General features: G+C 38.4%; 1 protein-coding gene across 4 annotated transcripts in view; it reads right to left on the reverse strand.

The window, feature by feature from the left end:
- ELF1 (E74 like ETS transcription factor 1) overlaps positions 1-20,501 on the reverse strand; it is a 126,104-nt gene that overhangs the window by 76,383 nt on the left and 29,220 nt on the right. The window contains exons 1-2 of one of the 4 annotated variants that reach the window (XM_063697279.1): positions 2,557-2,748; positions 1,477-1,593 (exon numbers count right to left, since the gene is read on the reverse strand). The exons of 2 other annotated variants lie outside the window; for them this stretch is intronic. The gene's annotated coding sequence lies outside the window, so the exon portion shown is untranslated. Of the gene's footprint in view, positions 1-1,476; positions 1,594-2,556; positions 2,749-7,576; positions 7,697-20,501 lie in introns of those variants that run through there. One more of the 4 variants, XM_055360024.2, reaches the window with a different exon arrangement.

Raw genomic sequence — 20,501 nt, forward strand, 5'->3', positions numbered from 1 at the left:
CACCACCATGCCTGGCTTATTTTTGTATTTTTAGTAGAGAAGGGGTTTCATCGTATTTTGCAGGCTGGTCTCAAACTCCTGGGCCCAAGTGATCCACCTGCCTTGGCCTCCCAAAGTGCTGGGATTACAGGCTTGAGCCACCGTGCCTGATCCCATTTTTAACTGATGCAGAGTTTTCATTTTTTTGAAATAGGAGGGTCTCACTATGTTGCCCAGGTCTCAAACTCCTGGGGTCATGCATTCTTTCAACCTCAAGTTCCCAAGTGGCTGGGACTACAGGTGCATCTCAGTGCCCCTGGCTCTGATGCAAAGTTTATGGCCACATTTTTTCAAGTCAGCTTTTACTACTGGTCAAATTAAACATTATTCCTCAAGTTACTTATAAATGTGGGGCAAAAATAAACTGTAGCTTACAGATAAAAATGTATTATGAGGCCAGGTGCAGTAGCTCCCACCTGTAATGCCAGCACTTTGGGAGGCTAAGGTAGGCGGATCACTTGAGGTCAGGAATTCAAGACCAGCCTGGCCAACATGGCAAAACCTCATCTCTACTAAAAAAATACAAAGATAAATTAGCTAGGCACCATGGTGGGCACCTGTAATCTCAGCTACTTCGGAGGCTGAGGCAGGAGAATCACTTGAACCCAGGAGCCAGAGGTTGCAGAGAGCCGAGATTGTGCCACTGCACTCCAGCCTGAGCGACAGAGCAAGACTGTCTCAAAAAAAAAAAAAAAAAAAAAAGAGTATTATGAAACAGTTAAACCAAAGAGGATTCATCTACCACCTAGCTTTATATTTTACCATAGTTTGTTTCTGTTTTTGTTTTTCTGTTTTGTTTTTAAGAAAAAAAGGTCATCTACGGTTAAAGCTTCCTCTAATATCCCTCTCCAGTCTCATTTTATTCCTTCTTTGACTATTCTAAGTTTGATTTTTTTTCTTTTCTTTTTTTTTTTTTTTTAAGAGACAGATTCTTGTTTTGTCACTCAGGCTGAAGTGCAGTGGTGCAATCATATTTCACTGTAGCATTAACTCCTGGGCTCAAGCAATCCTCCTGCCTCAGCTTCTCGAGCAGCTGGAGCTACAGGAGTGTGACACCACGCCTGGCTAATTTTAAAAAAAAATTTTTTTTTCCTACTTGTAGAGACAGGGTCTTGCTATGTTGCCCAGGCTGGTCTCGAATTTCTGGCCTCAAGTGATCCTCCCACTTAGGCTTTCCAAAGTGCTCAAATTATAGGCATAAGCTACAGTGCCCACTTGTCAACTATTCTAAAATTGGTATCTTCTCTGTTATATATTTTTATACCTTTACTACATATACGTCAAGATAGTAGGATTGCTTTTATATGCATAATTGGGAACATGTATTTATTAAAATTTATTTTTTATTCAAAATTATGTTTGAAATAACTCTAGTTAACAAATGACAAGCATACTGAATTGTTTTAGGGGTCAAATATATTGTTGTCTACAGCTTACCCTGAAATGCATCAACTGTCCATCTGTTTAGGGTACTGGAGGATTTTACACCCCAGGGCAATATACCATAGAAAGATTCTGAATGGGTTAGAAGTCATCATTGGCAGATATCTGATCCTAGGAAAGATAATGAAGAACTCTAAATTACATTAAACTATCTATACTCTGCAAAGCCTTCACATCCCTCAATGTGAAGATACTGCTCTACAGAACTTCTACATTTATGTCCCGGGGAACCATGTACAAGTGTTCCCAAGCTGAAAATAATCTAATGCCATCAACAAGAGAGAATAAATACATTCTGGTACAGACAAACAATGGAATACTATATTGCAATGAAAAGTAACATAAGTCACAAAGCTGAATGAAAGAAGCAAAGTCACTACAGAATATATGGTGTGATTCATGTGTATAAAGTTCAAAGAGGTAAAACTATAAAGAAAAGATTATCGCAAAAGTCAGCATAGTAGTTATTTTTTAAAGGAAACAAACATGAATAGGAGTGGGGGCCTTCTAGGGTAATAGACGTACTCTATATTTCTTAACACGGGTTGTTTCTCAAGATACTTATAAATATGAGGCAAAACTGTTTAAATAAAATACAAAATATTTACCCATGTTGTAACACTTTATAATTTTATTTAAACTCTATGTTTTATATATATTCTCCTACATGCACATTTCACCTTTAAAGAAAAAATAATGAATTGCCCCATTACAATACTAACTTCCATTTAGTATTTTGATATTAAAAATACGATGTACATAAATTGTTACACTTCATTTTAATAGTTTTATTATAAAATTTTATAGTTTTACTATTTATGGGATTGTTTTCTAAACCCAGAAACTAATTTTCTTTAATTATATTTAGATTTTTAAAATTGTACCATGTAACAGCACAGACATAATGATCACTATATGACTGGGCATCTATCATGTAGATACTGCAGTGTGTAAAGTCATACTGGTGCCCGCTACTTTGAAGAGCTTCTAATATATAAAGTAGAACACAGGATGAGGACAAATCACATGAAAACACAAACTTAAAAAATAAAAACAACTTCTCTAAGTGGTTACCTTTGGACAGCAGGACTGAGAGTGAGAAGGGGCAGAGGAGGAAGGCTCCTTTTCATTATAGACCTATGAATTAAATTTTGAATGGTGTGCATATATCACTTTGATAGCTTTTAATATAAAAATTGTTAAACCAATCTTCATACAAACTATAGAAGGCAAGAGGGCTCTGACAATGAGGATGATGTTAATACCTGGAAGAGAAGGAATCAAAACATTTCTGCATAGAAATTTGTATATCCAAAGCTCAGCTGCATAATTTCTCCCTCTCTGTCAACAAAGCAAATAGCACACAATGAGTTATTTTCCTCATATAATAACTTAAGGTGCTTAGAACCATGACCAGAAAAGACATTTGTAGTATTGCTCAACAGCCACTTTTATTATAGTATACAGATCATTTGACAAGACACAAAAAACTCTTTTGTAGGTTCTCCATACTAATGGAAGAAAGATTGTTCAGATAGTTGGAAACTGTCCTAATCATTGGAGTTGACTCAATAATGGTACTAACTTAATTTCAACCATTTATATGAAGCAGCTCCTAAGTAAAGGAGCAAAATATTCTGGCTAATTTATGGAAGCAACGATTATCTTCAAACAATTCAAATGAGGGGAATTTTCTTCTCATTTATCCAAGTCAGTGAATACCTAACAATGTCCCATTAGATGAGATGTAATGTTAGGCAAAACCTACAAATATGCAATCAAAGATGCAGTTAAATATCTGAAGAAGCTTCAAAAATCATATCCAAGCATTACAGGGTTAAAAAAAAAGTTACTTCCTCCCAGACTCAAACAAGTACATACTATTGCGCTAGTCTTTAAGTCACCCCTGCCCTCCCCCCAAAAAAAGAAAGAAAACAAAAATATTACAAATAATAATAGTGTATTTCTCAAGAGAGAAGAGCTTTCAAAAGGCTGTAAATGCCACCCTAAATCAGTAAGGGGGTGTTTTTCCTAAAGCCCCAGGAGTAAGAGTATGGAGAGGGAAACCAAGAAGCAACAATTGGAACCAAAACAACTAACACTGGAAGAGTTCACTGAAAAATAAAAAATAGGTTAATTACATTAAAAAACAAAGATTATTTATTATGGCCAATATGGCAGTAGGTTTCGGGGGTGGATCAGAGAAAAGGAAAGAGGGATAGCCACATAGTTGAACAACATATAGCAGAGCAAAAAAAACAGACTAGAGAAAGGGATAACTGGGATGGGAAAGGAGCCTAAATGGGTTCTAGTTGATAATAAAGTACTCTAGTTGCTTTCCTTCCTTACTAGAGGCTATGGGCTTCAAAATAGCATTGCTGCCTAAAACTTCAAATATTTAAATGCAAAATAGCTAATTCCTCTTCATAGCCTTAAACCTGTAAACTCTCTTTCTGAAAATGTGGCTTATAAGCACCTGTCATAATCATTTAGGGTACACAGTAAAAAATGCTGATTGTTTAAGCAAATCCTGGGCCTAATGAACCAGAATTTCTGAGTTAAAACTGGGTGATTCTTTGTTACACCAAAGGTTGACAATTACAGCTTTAAAGGTAATACTATCAGATAGTATTACCTACAACATGCAGACACCAGTCAGAGATTAAGCTGAGGGCCACACGCTTTTTAAAGATGTGCCATCTTTAACTTCAGCAAGATGGCCAACTGAATTTGTCACGTAAGATGGCAAAAAAGAGTAGCCAAAGGTTTAATACAACAAATAATACCTGTCTACTCATATGTGCTTGGTACTTTGTCAAAGGTTGAAAAAGACAGAAAAACAGAATAAAACCTTTCTCCTCTCAAACAGCGTATATTCTTATTCTTATTGACGAAGACACTCTTCTTAACATAGGTAAATGCTATTCAACCTTCAGCATTCATCATTCCTTCAAGATAAACTCTCCTGAGTATTTTTTCAGTCATCTTTTATCTCTAGGCAATCTGAATCTGAATTTACCTAGTCAGTGGTTGGTTCTGTTCTTTACTTCACTTGTTAACAAGCCCTGTTTTCCCAACAAGAATTTAAGTTTATGAAGATAAAGCCCATGTTCCTAGCCTTTTGTGCTTTTTGTTGTTTAGGACAATGATGGCCACACTGTGGACGATTTCACACTGAATTGAGTTAGGGCACTCAGAAATTTAGGAGATTCAGCAGTTATGCATAAACTATTAAAAATCTGAATTTCAGACCTGGAGAATTTCCAACCACCCCAATAAAACACACCAAAAAGTTAACAGACAAAAGATTTTGTATATACCAAACAATTCTCTTATTTCAAAGGAGGAGGAGAAGATGTGACAAAGATAAATAAAATGAGATTACTATCTTATAATAAGGTCAAATTTAAGATAAGTGTAATGTTAAAGCTTAGACAACTCTGGATTTTGTAAATTCACATGCAAAGTTTTACACATACACATACTTTAGTGTAACAAGGTATCACATTAAACAATATTTGCCCTCCTAAAAGAATATGAGGCAAGGATGGGCACGGTGGCTTGTGCCTGTAATCACAGGACTTTGGGAGGCCGAGGTGAGTGGATCACCCAAGGTCGGGAGTTCAGGACCATCCTAACCAACATGGAGAAACCCTGTCTCTACTAAAAATACAAAATTAGCTGGGCGTGGTGGCGCATGCCTGTAATCCCAGCTACTTGGGAGGCTGAGGCAGGAGAATTGCTTGAACCCGGGAGGCGGAAGTTGCAGTGAGCCGAGATTGCACCATTGCACTCCAGCATGGGCAACAAGAGTGAAACTCCGTCTCAAAAAAAAAAAAAAATATGAGCTAAAACTAAAGCAGAAATAAAACTGTCTTTGTATCTAGAAGCTCAAATTTAATTCCCACCTCTTTATATTTCCATCTAAAGCCATCTTAAAATAAGCAGTCATGAACAAAAAAATTCTAACAGTGAAAAACAAAAAGTTGTTGTAGAAATAAAATGAATGCATCATCTTTCTGATGAAAAAGAAAACTACATTTTCAAAATCATTGGTTGATCCATTTGGTTGCAACTTATCACCAAGATTATCACCAAACACCTTAATTAAGGTTTTATTTACTCTTAAGGAAATATAGAGCATTTCAAACAAAGCATCACTTGTGACTGGCACGAGCAGTTCCAGACTGCGAAGCCCTGCCATTAGGTACTGCATGACCTCAAGCAAATCACAGGACCTCTGTGGGCCACTGTTTCTTCATCTATAAAAGTGAGGCAGTTGGACAATCTTCAGTCACTTTCAGCACTAAAGTTCTATAAATCACTAATTCTAAATTTAATTCTGATGGGTCAGTTCAAACTTACATTCAATCTTATGGAAGGAAAAACGTGGAGAGGGAACTACTTAATAAATTGTTCTGGTCTTTTCTTGGTTCTCTTCTTTTTTCCCCCCCTTCTTCCTTCTCCTTGAAGCTCCACTTTCAGTCTCTATCACGTAAGAAAATATATGAACAATATCTATTTTACTTAAACTGTACCAGCTTCTTAAATTTAAGAAACCAAATTCCTCTACTTCTCTTTAATAAATAAGATCTTAATTATGCCGCTTATTTGTGTGCCTCTTGATTTTTCTCTTATGGATCACCACCTTAAAAAAGTTAAAAAAAAAAAAATAGAAAAGTCTTCATAAGATTTTTCACACAGACCAGACTAGAAGTAAATACAGCTTTTGCTTACTCAAAGGCTGACTAAACCAGCAATATGCAAACAAAGATGATAGCAAATGGCTCAGCTGAATTGGTAAAATGTCCGCTGTGTCTTTCTTGTAAGACCGCAAAATTGAGATCTGTTAATATCAACAATCCTTACAAAAGAGTAAGAAATAATAACTGATTGCCTTTGTCTCTTCCCTTTAATCTGACAGGCCTTCAAGCACTTAGTAAGTGCATAGCAAATTCTCAAAGAACTAGCTAAATATCATTTTGGTCAACAAGAAATGATTTGGCAAGTTTTATATCCAAAAACTTTATTTTTTGGAATCACTGCATATTCCAATTTTATCTTCATAAATATGTTTCAGAAATAAAATACTACTGCACTCATCTTTACAGAACACCTAGAACTTTAAGGCACAGTAGGATGTATACTTGCCAGCCAAAATCTCATAACTACAACGACAAGTACTTCAGGAAAAGACTGAGCAATCTTTTCATTTACAGAAGGTTTTTAATTCAAGGCAGGCAAATTTTAAGAACAGTAATACAAAAGGAAGGCCAATACTCATCACTTTTTCTTTTTACACAAAATTGAAATAACTACGTTTCCTTAGAAGACAGCTTTACTTCTAAGGTTGTTACTCAGAACAAGTTTTCAGTGTGAATTATAAAACTTCATTTTTTTCTAATAGTAAATGAATCATTCTAGTCTTTCTTCCTCTATTTAATATTCACTTTTACTTGTTATCTAAATAATCTAATATTCATTTTTACTTATTATCTAAATAACAATTCATTTACATTTCTATTGGGCTTCCAAAATGAAACATTTAATATAATTTCATTAACTTTAAAAAACAGAGAGGGAGAAAAAAATAAATAAATAACAGTCAATGAGCAACACCTATGACTGAGTTGTCCCAAAACTTCACCCTTAGCTAAAATGCCAAAACAAAGCCACTGCCCCTGGATTTTTAACATCTATATCACACAGGAATAATACGGTTTACTTAACTGTAACTTCAACTACCCCAAAAAATACAATTAGATTTTTTAAATTAAAATTTGACCTTAGTTTGCTTTGTGGTACTTAAAAACAAATAAACAAACAAAAAACCTCTTTTATTCTTAAATTACATAGAAAAAAAATCACAAAGACATACAAAATGCTTTAGCAAGAAGATCTAAAACTTTCCAGAATTTCAGTGCTTTGTTTCCCCCTAGCAATTAAGTTCAATCAGGCATGTGACTGACCACACACATTCTATCAGAGGGTTAAAGAACACACTCAGCCATGTTCTTCAACAGGTAAGAACCACCCTCTGTTTATCAGCTCAAGAAAAAGCCAGAAGCAAACATACAAAATTGTAACAAGTTACCTTCAAGTATTCTTTCTCTATCGTCTTTTGAGCTTGAAAATAAAAAGCAATCCGACAAGTTTTAGCTGTTAAAATGGCTCCTGTAGATTGGGGAAGTGGTGTCTGTGCTTCAGCTTATGAGTCATACATGAAACCAAGTGTTTCTAAGGGAGGCACGCCCATGTTGCTGTGGACCCAATTATTCTGCTAGGTCAAACATGCAAATCTGCAGGTAAAAACGGTATAGGAAAGTGGGGAAGAAGAGGCAAGGAACAAGATCTACCTTGATTAGACCATTACTAAGCTCATATTAATTGCCATAATTTAAAACTAACAATAAAATAGAGTAAGAACCTACAAGGGAGCAAAATTAAAAACTATATATTGTTTTAAAATATAAAAATCTCAATTTTTAAAAGTTGCTTTACTATATCAAATAAAACTGTGAAAGGAAAAAAGTATGAAAGGGGATGGAAGGGAGATAGCAAACTCTGTGGCTCTTAATGTAACAATGGACTGGTGAGTGTAATCTGGCTACTCATTAACCCTCATATGAAAGAGATATATTGCTATGTAGTCTGGAAAGGCTAGCAAACTACAAAGCCAGATGCAGATCTGTAAGTTCACTAAACAGATAAAATCCACTAGAAAATTCAAAGTTCAGTGGAAAAATAAGTGTGAATTAAACTGGTTTACAGAATTTTTAAAAACCCACACCCCAATGTTAGGAATTTAAAGTCCAACAAAGCAAAATGATTTTAAATAAACTGCAAGCTTGATAAAACCCTTTTTAAAAAGTATTGGTACGATCATAGTTCATAACTCTACTACTTCCAAATGATAGCCACAGTTTGACTTACCTTTCAAGCAAAATTTTCTACATGTATTTCAAGCCTCTTGTGCCAGGCACCCTGCTACAGCTCCACTGCAATTGTGGCAAGGCCAACCTAAGGGGACAACTGTGGCTCTGCCTTCCAAGTCAGAATACATCTGACAAAGTGCCCAAGCCACTGAAATATTACTACACCTACTTATCCTGGCCTCTGGGCGAATACTTATTAATTTATTCTAAGAGCTTAAATTAATCAAAATGGCTTGAAAGCACTAAGTACTTCCAAAGTGCTTGAAATGATAAATGCAACTCAATAGATAGCCTTCGTCCTGGTATCTTACAAAAAGTAAATAGGATTTAGCAAGGTTTTCTCCCTTTAGTTAATTAGTTGGGAGTTTATTCTGGCTTACCAGAGGCATAGATGAGAGCACAAGCTGTCACTGACTTAGGAACTTTACAAAATGCTGCAAAACAGCAATGATTGTGAACCGACTTTCTGCCTATTGTCTATTTATTCCTTACACTGAAGATTGCTTGGTTTATCCTTTTACTGAAAAATAATCTCCATGGTTTTACAAACTGTTAATTAAAAATTTATTAAAAAGAAATATAGACCATGTTTTCTCCTGTCAAATGTCATGTTTAGCTTACTTTAGTTCACTTATACAAAATGACTATTCAGAGCCCATGCACCAAGAAACAAGGTCCGCTGAGCAGTCACGGGAGATTCACTTGTTCCCTGGAAAGTTCCCCCCAAGTAATTTTCCATATCTGAAATTTATTTTAGATAACATGAATGTAAACCTAACAATTTGATTATCTTCTTTTGGCTAATTAGAAATAAAAATTGTAACAGGTAAAAGAGGGCAACAGTATTATAAAAGGATGTCAGAAAAAGTGAAAGAGCTGATAATGACATAAAAAAAACCCACCTTATAAAACTAAAAATAAACATAACTTTAAAAGTATTCAGACATGAAGCCATTATATAAGGTCAGTAAGCTGTAATATTCCCTAAGTATATTACCATACACTAAGTGTCTCCAAGTCAGCATTAGTTTAAGACAGGCCTTCGAAAGCCAAAGTGTGTAACATCAAGTGTGTGAGATGTTTTCTGAAGAACAGATATCTAAAAGGATAAGCTTCTGCTATTGAGAAAATCCATTTATATAAAGCACCTCATTACTTAATAATGGCAAATATTCCAAACATAATTTAAAGGAAGTACTCTGGCCACCAGTAATGTGAAGAGAATTGAAGGGAAAATAATTACACCTCTTCAACAGAAACAAATATCTTAGCTGTTCCTAAGGAGATGACTCCAGAGCTGCCATTACAATATATTATCCCTCTGCCCAGGGGTGTCCCTATTAGCATTATTCTATCACCTACAGGAACTGGATCCTTGTTCTATTTACAGCCCCAATAAGTCAATCTCTGCATATGAGAGGATCAAAGAGAAAAAAAAAGGCAAACAGTTTGACACAGGTTCTAGTCAATCTACTTGGGTTTCAATCCCAGCTCTGCTACCTATTAGCTATGTAATCTTGGGCAATTACTTAACAATCCTGCATCATAACTTATTTATCTATCATTTAGCCTAATAGTATCTACCACACAGATTATGAGGATTAAAATAAGTCCACATACTGCTATCCAGACTACATAAAGCACTTTCACAACTCAAAAATAGGAAAACAATCCAGTTTTTTAAATGGTCAAATCTGAATAGACACTTCACTGAAGAAGTGATACAGATGGCAAAAAAAGTACATGAAAATATCTCAAAATCAATATTCAATAGGGAAATGCAAATTAATGTGACAACACCACAACAAAACAAAACAAAAACCACCAATAATATCAAGTGTTGATGAGAACATGGAGCGACCACAACTCTCATATATTGCTGGTGGGAATGCAAAAGTTTAGCCACTTTGGAAGATAGTTTAGCAGTTTCTATAAACATACACTTATCACATGATCCAGTAATCCCATTCCTAGGCATTTACCCAAGAGAAATGAAGATACGTGTCTATTTTAAAACTTCTATGCAAATATATATAGCAGTTTTATCATTCACCAAATATTGAAAACCCAAATAATGTCCATCAATGTGTGAATGGATAAATCTATGTAATGGAATGGTATAGTATATCCATATAATGGAATGCTACTCAGCAACAAAAAAGGTCTGAATTTCTGATATATGTGACAACATGGATGAACCTAAAAGCATTAGGCTGAACAAAATAAGACTGACTCTATGACTCTGTATGATTCCATTTATATGTGGCATAATGGAAAAGGCAAAACAGAAGGCACAGAAATCCTATCAGTGCTAGGGGCTGGAAATGAGGGGAGGGGGTTGACTACAAAGGAAGACAAGGAACTGTTTAGGGTGACAGAAATATTCTGTATCTTGACTGTGGTACCGGTATATGACTTATGTACATTGTCAAAATTCATAGAGCTATAAAACTAAATAGGGCAAATTGTACTGCATATAAACCATACCTCAATAAAACTGACTTTAAAAAAAGAAATCTAGGCCAGGCACGTTGGCTCACGCTTGTAATCCCAGCACTTTGGGAGGCCAAGGCAGGCGGATCACTGAAGTTCAGGAGTTCAAGACCAGGCTGGCCAACATGGTGAAACCGTCTCTACTAAAAATACGGATATTAGCCAGGTGTGGTGGCAGACACCTGTAATCTCAGCTACTCAGGAGGCTGAGGCAGGAGAATCGCTTGAACCTGGGAGATGGAGGTTGCAGTGAGCCAAGATTGCACCACTACACTCCAGCCTGGGTGACCAAGCAAGACTCTGTGTCAGACCCCCACATTTTGTAACAAATATCCAAGTTCTGCACATGTACCCCAGAACAGAAAGAAAGAAAGAAAGGAAGGGAGGAAGGAAGAAATAAATCTAGTTTAGGTATATGAAATGTACATACTGTGGGTATGTTTATTTATAAAATTAGATATGGATCAAGTCAGTATATACCTTATATAAAGCTTTCATGGCTGCTCATGGAATTGTCAACATGTATATTTGAACTATTAGCTGAGAGAGATTGAGTCAACTGAATGAATTTAAATGCCAACTAAATTTCAGATACTATTTATTTCCTCCACCAAAACAGAATTTATAAAAAGAATTTATTGTGCTAGGGCTCATTTTTCCTTTTTACTGTTACCTCTTCCCTTTGAACTCAAATCTGAAAACTTCTAGTACAAAAATACAGAATACTCTAATTTCCATATCTAGGAAACTTAGGCTAAAAAAAGCTTTGTTTGAATCCGCCCCATAGGTCGAAAGCTAACATGCTATGACTATCAGAGATGGAAAAAGAAAAGATCACACCATTAAGATGGCAAATGACCAAAATCAATGTTCCCCACTATTTACATAGAAAAATAAAATTCAGAAGACTGAGATTGAGTGTTATGAATCTTTCAATCACGCAGAATTTATTTTGTTGATGTTAATGCCTCTCAAAAATATAATCCCAGGTTCCAAGAATTGTGTAGAATTTGTACATGTGAGCTTAAACGTAAAACATAGTTAATTTTCTATGCTCTATCACTAGCTTTGTTAAACCAAATCCTCTTTCCCACTTCTGCACGGGCAGGTAACTAGGTGGTACTTTTTACCACCCACAAAAAGCAGGCCTCTTAGGCAACAGTCTACTTATTTTCAGGGGCTTATCAAAGGCAAAAGGGGCCATGGCTTTTGTCTGCACTATATTCCCATCACCTAGGACAAGGCCCAAAACTCAGCAGAAACTCAGAGACATGAATGAGTGACTTTCCTAAAACTGCTCACTGAGGGGAAAAATGTAGCATATCAGGATTTTAGTAAACATTGAAATATCTTTAAAGACATGACTTGGCCCCTATGACTTGATACAGATAAATTCAAGGTTCTATTGCAGGTATTATTCTGGGTGTTACTGTTTCCTCTGATATTAAAAATAACCAAGAATTGATGGTATGATTATATTCTTTATAAAGCTCCCAGGTAATATGCTGACTGCAATCTCAAGTTGTTTGTATAGACATATTTTATCTCTCATAATTAAATTTTAAATTCAATATTAAAAATAATGTATCTTTTACTTCAGTAGCCTGTAACCAGGAATGTACCCCTGAAGGAGCTTTATGAAGACACATGCCAACTCCTGGAAATGGATTCAGTAGTGCAGGTGGAGGTCAGGCTTATGAGAACCACTGCTGTTTTTGTCTGTTTGTTTGTTTGTTTTGGGGGGGATGGCTGTTTTTGTTTTTTGAGACAGAGTTTTGCTCTGTCACCCAGGCTGGAGTGCAGTGGCAGGACCTTGGCACCTCAGCTTACGGCAATTTCTGCCTCCCAGGCGATCCTCCCACCTCAGCCTCCTGAGTAGCTGGGACTACAGGCATGCACCACAATGTGGTTATTTTTTGTATTTTTTTGTATTTCTGGCTAATTTTGTATTTTGTATTTCTGGCTAATTTTGTATTTTGTATTTCTGGCTAATTTTTGTATTTTTTTGTAGAGGCAGGGTTTTGCCATGTTGCCAAGGCTGGTCTCAAACTCCTGAGCTCAAGCGATCCGCCTGCCTCGGCCTCCCAATGTGCTTGGATTACAGGCATGAACAACCACACATGGCCACCATTGCTCTGTTTCTATGTAACCCTAGCATCTACTGTAGTTACTGCTCTTCACACAGCAGCCACTCAAAGACATTTGTTAACCTACTATTCAATAATCTCTAAATGTTGCAGAGAGGAAATCTAATTTTTATACTGAGTTTAAAGTGAAACTTAAGCTCCTCCTTTGCTACTCTTCAGGTAAAAAAGTACTCATCATATCACAGGAAAAGTAACATCACAGTCTCCTCCTAACTGACAGAATCTTTCTCTACCACCAACTGCCTACTTTAAATTCACCCATCACTCTGCTATTACAGAAGTCTTCCTAAAGAACAACTCTGAGAGTGAAATGATTATCACTTACGGCCCAAAAAACAAAAAGAAATAAAATAACTGATTTCTTAGAGGCAAAATTAAAAGCCAGACTATTATGGCGTTCAAGGCTTTCACAATCTGACTTTAATTTCCCTAACTTTTCCAGCCCTATCTTCCTGACTCTCCCTCACTCCCTAGCCCCTGACAGCTGTACGGAAATTTCCTGAATTGCTCCATTCCTATTTGTCTCACTTCCTTATTACTGTTCCCTGGGCCTGAAAAGCACTTACCTTATTTCCCATCCTATGCCCGACCTCTGCCTAATGAACATCCATCCATCAAGTCTCAATTTCAATGCCTCCTCTACAGAAGGATCTCCTCAACAGCCCCACTTACAATTACTGTGAGAACTGGTTATCGCAGAACTGAAGGAGACCTTAGAGACACTTTATCCAGTCCGGTGGTTTCTAAACTTTTTACTTAAGCAGCTGAATTTTTATAAAGGCTTCAAGGAACCTTGACACTCCATACATTTAAGTCTTCACTGTAGGACAGCTTAAAACACGAATCCAATCCAGTCTCATTTTAAAAATAGAGATAAGAGGTCTGTACAAAGTGACTTCCCAATGTCAAGTTAGTGACTGATTTGAGGGACTCTTTGTCATTCATTTAACAAATATTTATTCAGCACTTACTATGTGCCAGGTACTGTTCTAGCCCCTTGCTATACAGCAAACAAAAGAGACATACTGCTGATAAATAAACCCTATTCGGCCTGTGCAGAAGACAGAGGAATCTAGGAGAATCACGGTGGACTATCATAAGCTTAACCAAATGGTGACTCCGATTGCAGCTGCTGTACCAGATGTGAGCTCATTCTTTACCCTCAACAGATCTCCTGGTATCTGTTACATATAGCTATCAATCTGGCAAATGCCTTTTTCCCCCATACCTGTCCATGAGGCCCACCAGAAGCAGTTTCCTCTCAAATGGCAAGGCCAAAAATACCTTCACTGTCCTAACTCAGGGATATATCAACCCCCAAGACCTATGTTCACAGGGATCTTGATCACCTTTCCCCTCAAGGTAACATATTAGTCCATTATATCAATGACATTATGCTTATTGGACCTAATGAGCAACAAGTAGCAACTACTCTAGGCTTAATGATAACACATAGCATGTCAGAGGTTGGGAAATAAATCTGACTAAAATTCAAGGGCCTTCTACTTCAGTGTAATGTCCAGGGGTCTAGCGGTGTGAGGCATGTCATGGTATCTCTTCTAGGGTAAAGGATAAATTGTTGCATCTGGCCCCTCCTACTACCAAGAAAAAGGCACAACACTTAACTCCTTTATTTAGATTTTGGAGGCAACACATTCCTCATTTGAGTGTTACTCCGGCCCAATTACCAAGTGACCAGAAAAGCTGCTAGTTTTGAGGGGGGCCCAGAATAGAAGGCTCTGTAACAAATCTGTAACAAATCTGCTCTGCAAGCTGCTCTGCCACTTGGGCCATATGACCCAGCAGATCCAATGGTACTTGAGGTATCAGCAGTTGGCAGGCCTCTCTCTATAGGTAAATCACAGCACAGGCCTATAGGATTTTGGAGCAAGACCTTGCCATCAACTGCAGATAATACTTCCCTCTTGAGAGACAGCTCTTGACCTGCTACTGGACCTTAGTAGAAACTGAACATTCACCACGGGCCACCAAGTTATCATGCAATCTACTTGGAAGTGGGTGTTACCTGACCCACTCCAAGCCACAAAGCTGGGCGTGCATAGCACCATTAAAATCATCAAGTGGAGGTAACATATATGTGATTGGGCCTGCGTAGGTCCTAAAGGCACAAGTTACATGAAATGGCCCAAATGCCCATGGTTCCTGGTGCTACACTGTCTTTTCTCACCCAGATTGTACCTCTGGCCTCATGAGGAATATTCTACAATCAGCTGACAGAGCCTTGTTTACAGATGGTTCTGCACGACATGCGAGCACCACCCAAAAGCGGACAGCTGCAGTGCTACAGCCCTTTTTCTGGAACATCCGGTCATGAAATCTTCCCAGTCACGAAATCTTCCCAGTAGGCAGAACTTAGGGCAGCACACCCAGTTACGCACTTTGCTGTGAAGGAGAAATGGCCAGATGTGTGATTATACATCAATGCATAGGCAATAGATAATGGTTTCGCAGGATGCTCAGGGACTTTGAAGGAACATAACTAGAAAATTGGTGACAAAGAAATTTGGGGCAGAACAGATCTCTCCTAACTGGGCAAAGGATGTGAAGATATTTGTCTCATGTGAATGCTCACCAAAGGGTGACCTCAGCAGAGGAGGGCTTTAATAATCAAGTGGATAGCATGACCTGTTTTATGGATACCAGTCAGCCATTTTCCCCAGCCACCTGTCATTGCCCAGGGGGCTCATCCTGGACATGGTGGCAGGGATGGAGGTTATTCACGGGCTTAGCAACATGGATTTCCACTCACTACAGCTCACCTGGGTATGGCCACTGCTGAGTGCCCAATCTGCTAGCAGCAGAGACCAGCAATGAGCCCCTAGTATGGCACCATTCCCTGGGGTGATCCGCCAGCTACCTGGTGGCTGCTTCCATCACAGAAGGGGAAGCAGTTTGTTCTTACTGCAATAGACACTCTAGATACAAATTTGCCTTTCCTGCACACAATGCTTCTCCCAAAACTACCATCCATGAACTCACAGAACGCCTTATCTACCATCATGGCATTCTACACAGCATTGCTTCTGACCATGGAACTTATCTCAGTCACAAAAGTGGGGTAATGGGCTCAAGCTCATGGAATTCATTGGTCTTACCATGTTCCCTGCCATCCTGAAGCAGCTAGCTTGACAGGATGGTGAAATGGCCCTTAGAAGATTCAGTTACAGTGCCAGCTAGGTGATAATACCTTGCAGGTCTACCACTAGGTTCTCCAGAAGGCTGTACACATTCTGAGTTAGCATCCACTACATGGTACTGTTTTTCCCACAGCCAGGAGTCAATATTCCTTGTTTCCTGAACTAAGGAATACAAATAGGAATGGCACTACTCACCATTACCCACTAGCAAAATTTTTGCTTCCTGTTCCCGTAACTTTATGCTCTTTTGGCCTAGAAGTCTTAGTTCCAGAGAAAGAGGAATACTTCCACCAGGAAACACAATAATGATTCCATGGAACTGGAGTCAAAACTACCATCCAGCCACTTTGGGCTCCTCATGCCTCTGAGTCAACATAGCTGGGGGTGATTAATCTAAACTAGGAATGGGAAGCTGGACTACTAACTCACAGTGCAGATAAAGAAGAGTATGTCTGGAATACAGGAGATCCCTTGGGGCATCTCTTTGAATTATCATGCCCTTTAAATAAGTCAACAGGAAACTACAACAACCCAATCCAGGAAGGTCTACTAATAGCCCAGACCCTTTAAGAATGAAGCTTTGGGTCACCCCACCAAATAAAGAACCACGACCAGCTAAGGCGTTTGCTGAAGGCGAACAGAATACAGAATGTGTAGTACAAGAAGGCAGTAATCAATGCCAGCTATAACCACCTGACCAGTTAGGGAAATGAGGATTTTAACTGTCATGACTATGTTCTCCCTATTTTGTTCAGAATACATTTGTGTGTATATATACACAGATATAACAAAGCAAATACCTTTGTGTTCTTTCCTCTTATTCCTTTACTATGTAATATAAGATGTATTTACTTTATATCAGTATTTAAGTATTGCTAATTTATTTTTTATCTTTTTGAGACAGAGTCTCACTCTGTTGCCCAGGCTGGAGTGAAGTGGCACAATCTTGGTTCACTGCAACCTCTGCCTCCCTGGTTCAAGCGATTCTTAAGCCTCAGCCTCCAGAGTAGCTGGGACTACAAGTGCACACCACCATGCCCGGCTAATTTTTCCATTTTTATTATTGTATTTTTAGAGATGGGGTTTCACCATATTGGCCAGGCTGGTCTCAAACTCCTGACCTCGTAATCTGCCTGCCTCGGCCTCCCAAAGTGCTGGGATTACAGGTGTGAGCCACCATGCCCGGCCTAGTATTGTTAATTTTACATCATATAATTAAATTGTGGGACATAAGAGAACAACATTCAAGAGCTTTACCTCCTCTTCTGAGGATAAATCAGTGCATTTTCAATTGTATGCAGGGTAGTTGTATCATTTTAGGCAGAACTACAATTTCGTAATTGTCTCTATTCGGAGATTAAATACGGTTTAAGTAGGTGCACATGGGTGCCACATGGGTGCCAAGTTGACAGGGGTGGAACTGTGATGGTTAATTTCAGGTGTCAACTTAACTGAATTAAGAGATACCCAGATAACTGGTATAGTATTATTTTTGGGTGTGTCTGTGAGGATGAGGGTGTTTCCAGAGAGATTGGCATTTCTTTTTTATTTTTTTTGAAACAGTCCTGATCTCTTGCCCAGGCCTGACTGCAGTGGCCTGATCACAGCCTCAACCTCCCAGGCTCAGGTGATCCTCTCACCTCAGCCTCCCGAGTAGCTGGGATTACAGGCATGCACCACCATGCCTGGCTAATTTTTATGTTTTCTGGAGAGACGAGGTTTTGCCATGTTGCCCAGGCTGGTCCTGAACTCCTGGGCTCAAGTGATCCACCCGCCTCAGCCTCCCAAAGTGCCAGGATTACAGGCGTGAGCCAAAGTGCCCAGGGAGATTAGCATTTCAATCAGTGGACTCCATAAGGAAGATCTGCCCTCATCCAATGTGGGTGGGCACCATCAATTGGCTAAGGGCCTGGATAGAAAGGCGAATTCTCTCTTTCTTGGAGCTGGGGCGCCCTCCTTCTCCAGCAACTGGAAAGACTGCAGTTACCAAAACTGAGACAGGAAAGATGACAAATGGCAATAGTTTGAGGTAGAGGAATATCAGAGTTCAGTTCTGAACACATTAAGCTTCAGATGCTCATTAGTTATCAGACTAGAGACACCAAATTAGATATGCAGTCCTCGAGTTGAATATACAGTCCTAAAGCCCAGGTTAAAGGTATGGGCTAGAGATCATAAACTTGGGAATAATTACCATATATATATATTTCTATTTATATTACATTAACATGTATATAATATTAAAGCTATAGGTTAGAAAAGTAACAATGACAGACTCTTGGGACACTCCATCATTTAGAAGTAGAAAAGATGAGGCATAACAAGAACAAAGAAGGCTAAAAGGAATACTCAGAAATGTAGGAAGAAAACAAGGCATGTGTGTTTCCAAGAATAAGGAATGAGCAACTGTGCCAAATGCTGATGGCAGATCAAGTTAGATAAGGTCTGAGAAAAAAATGACAGTTGAATTTGGCAACATGGAGGTCACTGTTGGTTTTGAAAGGAAAGTTTTCATGGTACAGCAAAGGTAAAAACAAACAAAAAACCCTGATTAGGTAAAGTTTAAGAGAGAATAAGAGATGAAAACTGAAAACAGAAGTAATTTTGGGTCAGGTGTGGTGGCTCACATCTGTAAACTCAACATTTTGGGAGACTAAGGTAGGAGGATCACTTGAGCCCAGAAGTTTAAGACCAGCCTGGGCAACACAGTGAGAACCTGTCTCTACAAAAAATAAAAATAAATAAAAATTAGCCAGACTTGGTGGTGTGTGCCTGTGGTCCCAGCTACTGGGGAGGCTGAGGTGGGAAGATTCCTTGAGCCCAGGAGATTGAGGCTGCAGTGAACCGTGATCATGCCACTTTACTCCAGCCTGGGTAGGAGTGAGACTCTGTCTCACACACATAAAAAGAAAGTAATTTTGTTGTGAAAGGGTCAAGAGAAAGCTTTTTTGATTTGGGTTGTTTTTTTTGGGGGGGGGGGGGGCGCAGTGGGGAGGTGACGAGACTGTTTAAGAAAAGTTGTATCTGGCCAGGCATGGTGGCTCATGCCTATAATCCTAGCACTTCAGGGAACTGAGGCAGGTGAATCACTTGAGCCTAGGAGTTCAACAGTAGCCTGGGCAACATGATGAAACCCGATTTCTACAAATAAACAAAAGAAATGAGCCAGGCATGGTGGTGCATGCCTGGGGTCCCAGCTACTCAAGTGGCTAAGGTGGGAGGATTGAAGCCAAGAGGTTGAGGCTGCAGTAAGCCATAATGGCATCATTGCTCTCTACAGCCTGGGTGAAAGAGTGAGACCCTATTAAAAAAAAAAAAAAAAAGAAAGAAAGAAAGAAAGAAAAAAAGAAAAGAAAAGCAGTACTTTTACTATCTAGAACATTCTATTTTGTATTACTGTCAATTTTGTACAAGTCTGTTTCTACACTGATTAACCAGTAATGTACCTGAGAGCAAGAACTGTATTGTGCAGCTTCTACAACCAACTGTAAGTGTGGACAAGTTATTTCACACTACTATGGGATTTCAGTTTCCTTTTTTGTAAAATATTGGGACAATCTAGAGAGCTGATAATTTTGAAGATCCATTCCAATTCTGACATTTGATTTTATAGCCTCTCCAGGTTCTCAGAATAGTATCTACAGAACTGAGAACAAAAAATCACACTGAGGCTACACTTAAAACAAGTCTCCTCGGCCAGGCGCAGTGGCTCATGACTGTAATCCCAGCACTTTGGGAGGCTGAGGTGGGTGGATCACGAGGTTGGGAGTTCAAAACCAGCCTGGCCAAGATGGTGAAACCCCATCTTTACTAAAAATACAAAAAAATTAGCCAGGGGTGGTGGTGGGCGCCTGTAATCCCAGCTACTAGGGAGGCTGAGACAGAGAATTGCTTGAACCCGGGAGGCAGAGGTTGCAGTGCACCAAGATGGTGCCACTGCACTCCAGCCTGGGCAACAGAGCAAGACTCCATGTCAAAAAAAAAAAAAAAAGTCTCCTCATCGAATTGTTATATAATTTGCTAAGGTAACACATAAAGTTACCAGATACCCAGAATAACATAGAAGTTTTATAAAATCCATGAAAATGTAATTATACATATCATACTTCACTAATAAAATGTAGAAATACTACACTAACATTCTAGAAACATTCTTTTTATCTTATAGCAGTAGAACATTTCAGCAAATGGGCTGTTAGCACACAAGTTCAAAAAGGGTCATCTTAAATACACCAAAATTTCAGTTCTTAAAAGACAACTACCTTTGTCATTAGTAAAATTTAAAG

This window comes from Gorilla gorilla, chromosome 14 (assembly GCF_029281585.2).
Source record: "Gorilla gorilla gorilla isolate KB3781 chromosome 14, NHGRI_mGorGor1-v2.1_pri, whole genome shotgun sequence".
Lineage (NCBI taxonomy): Eukaryota > Metazoa > Chordata > Mammalia > Primates > Hominidae > Gorilla > Gorilla gorilla.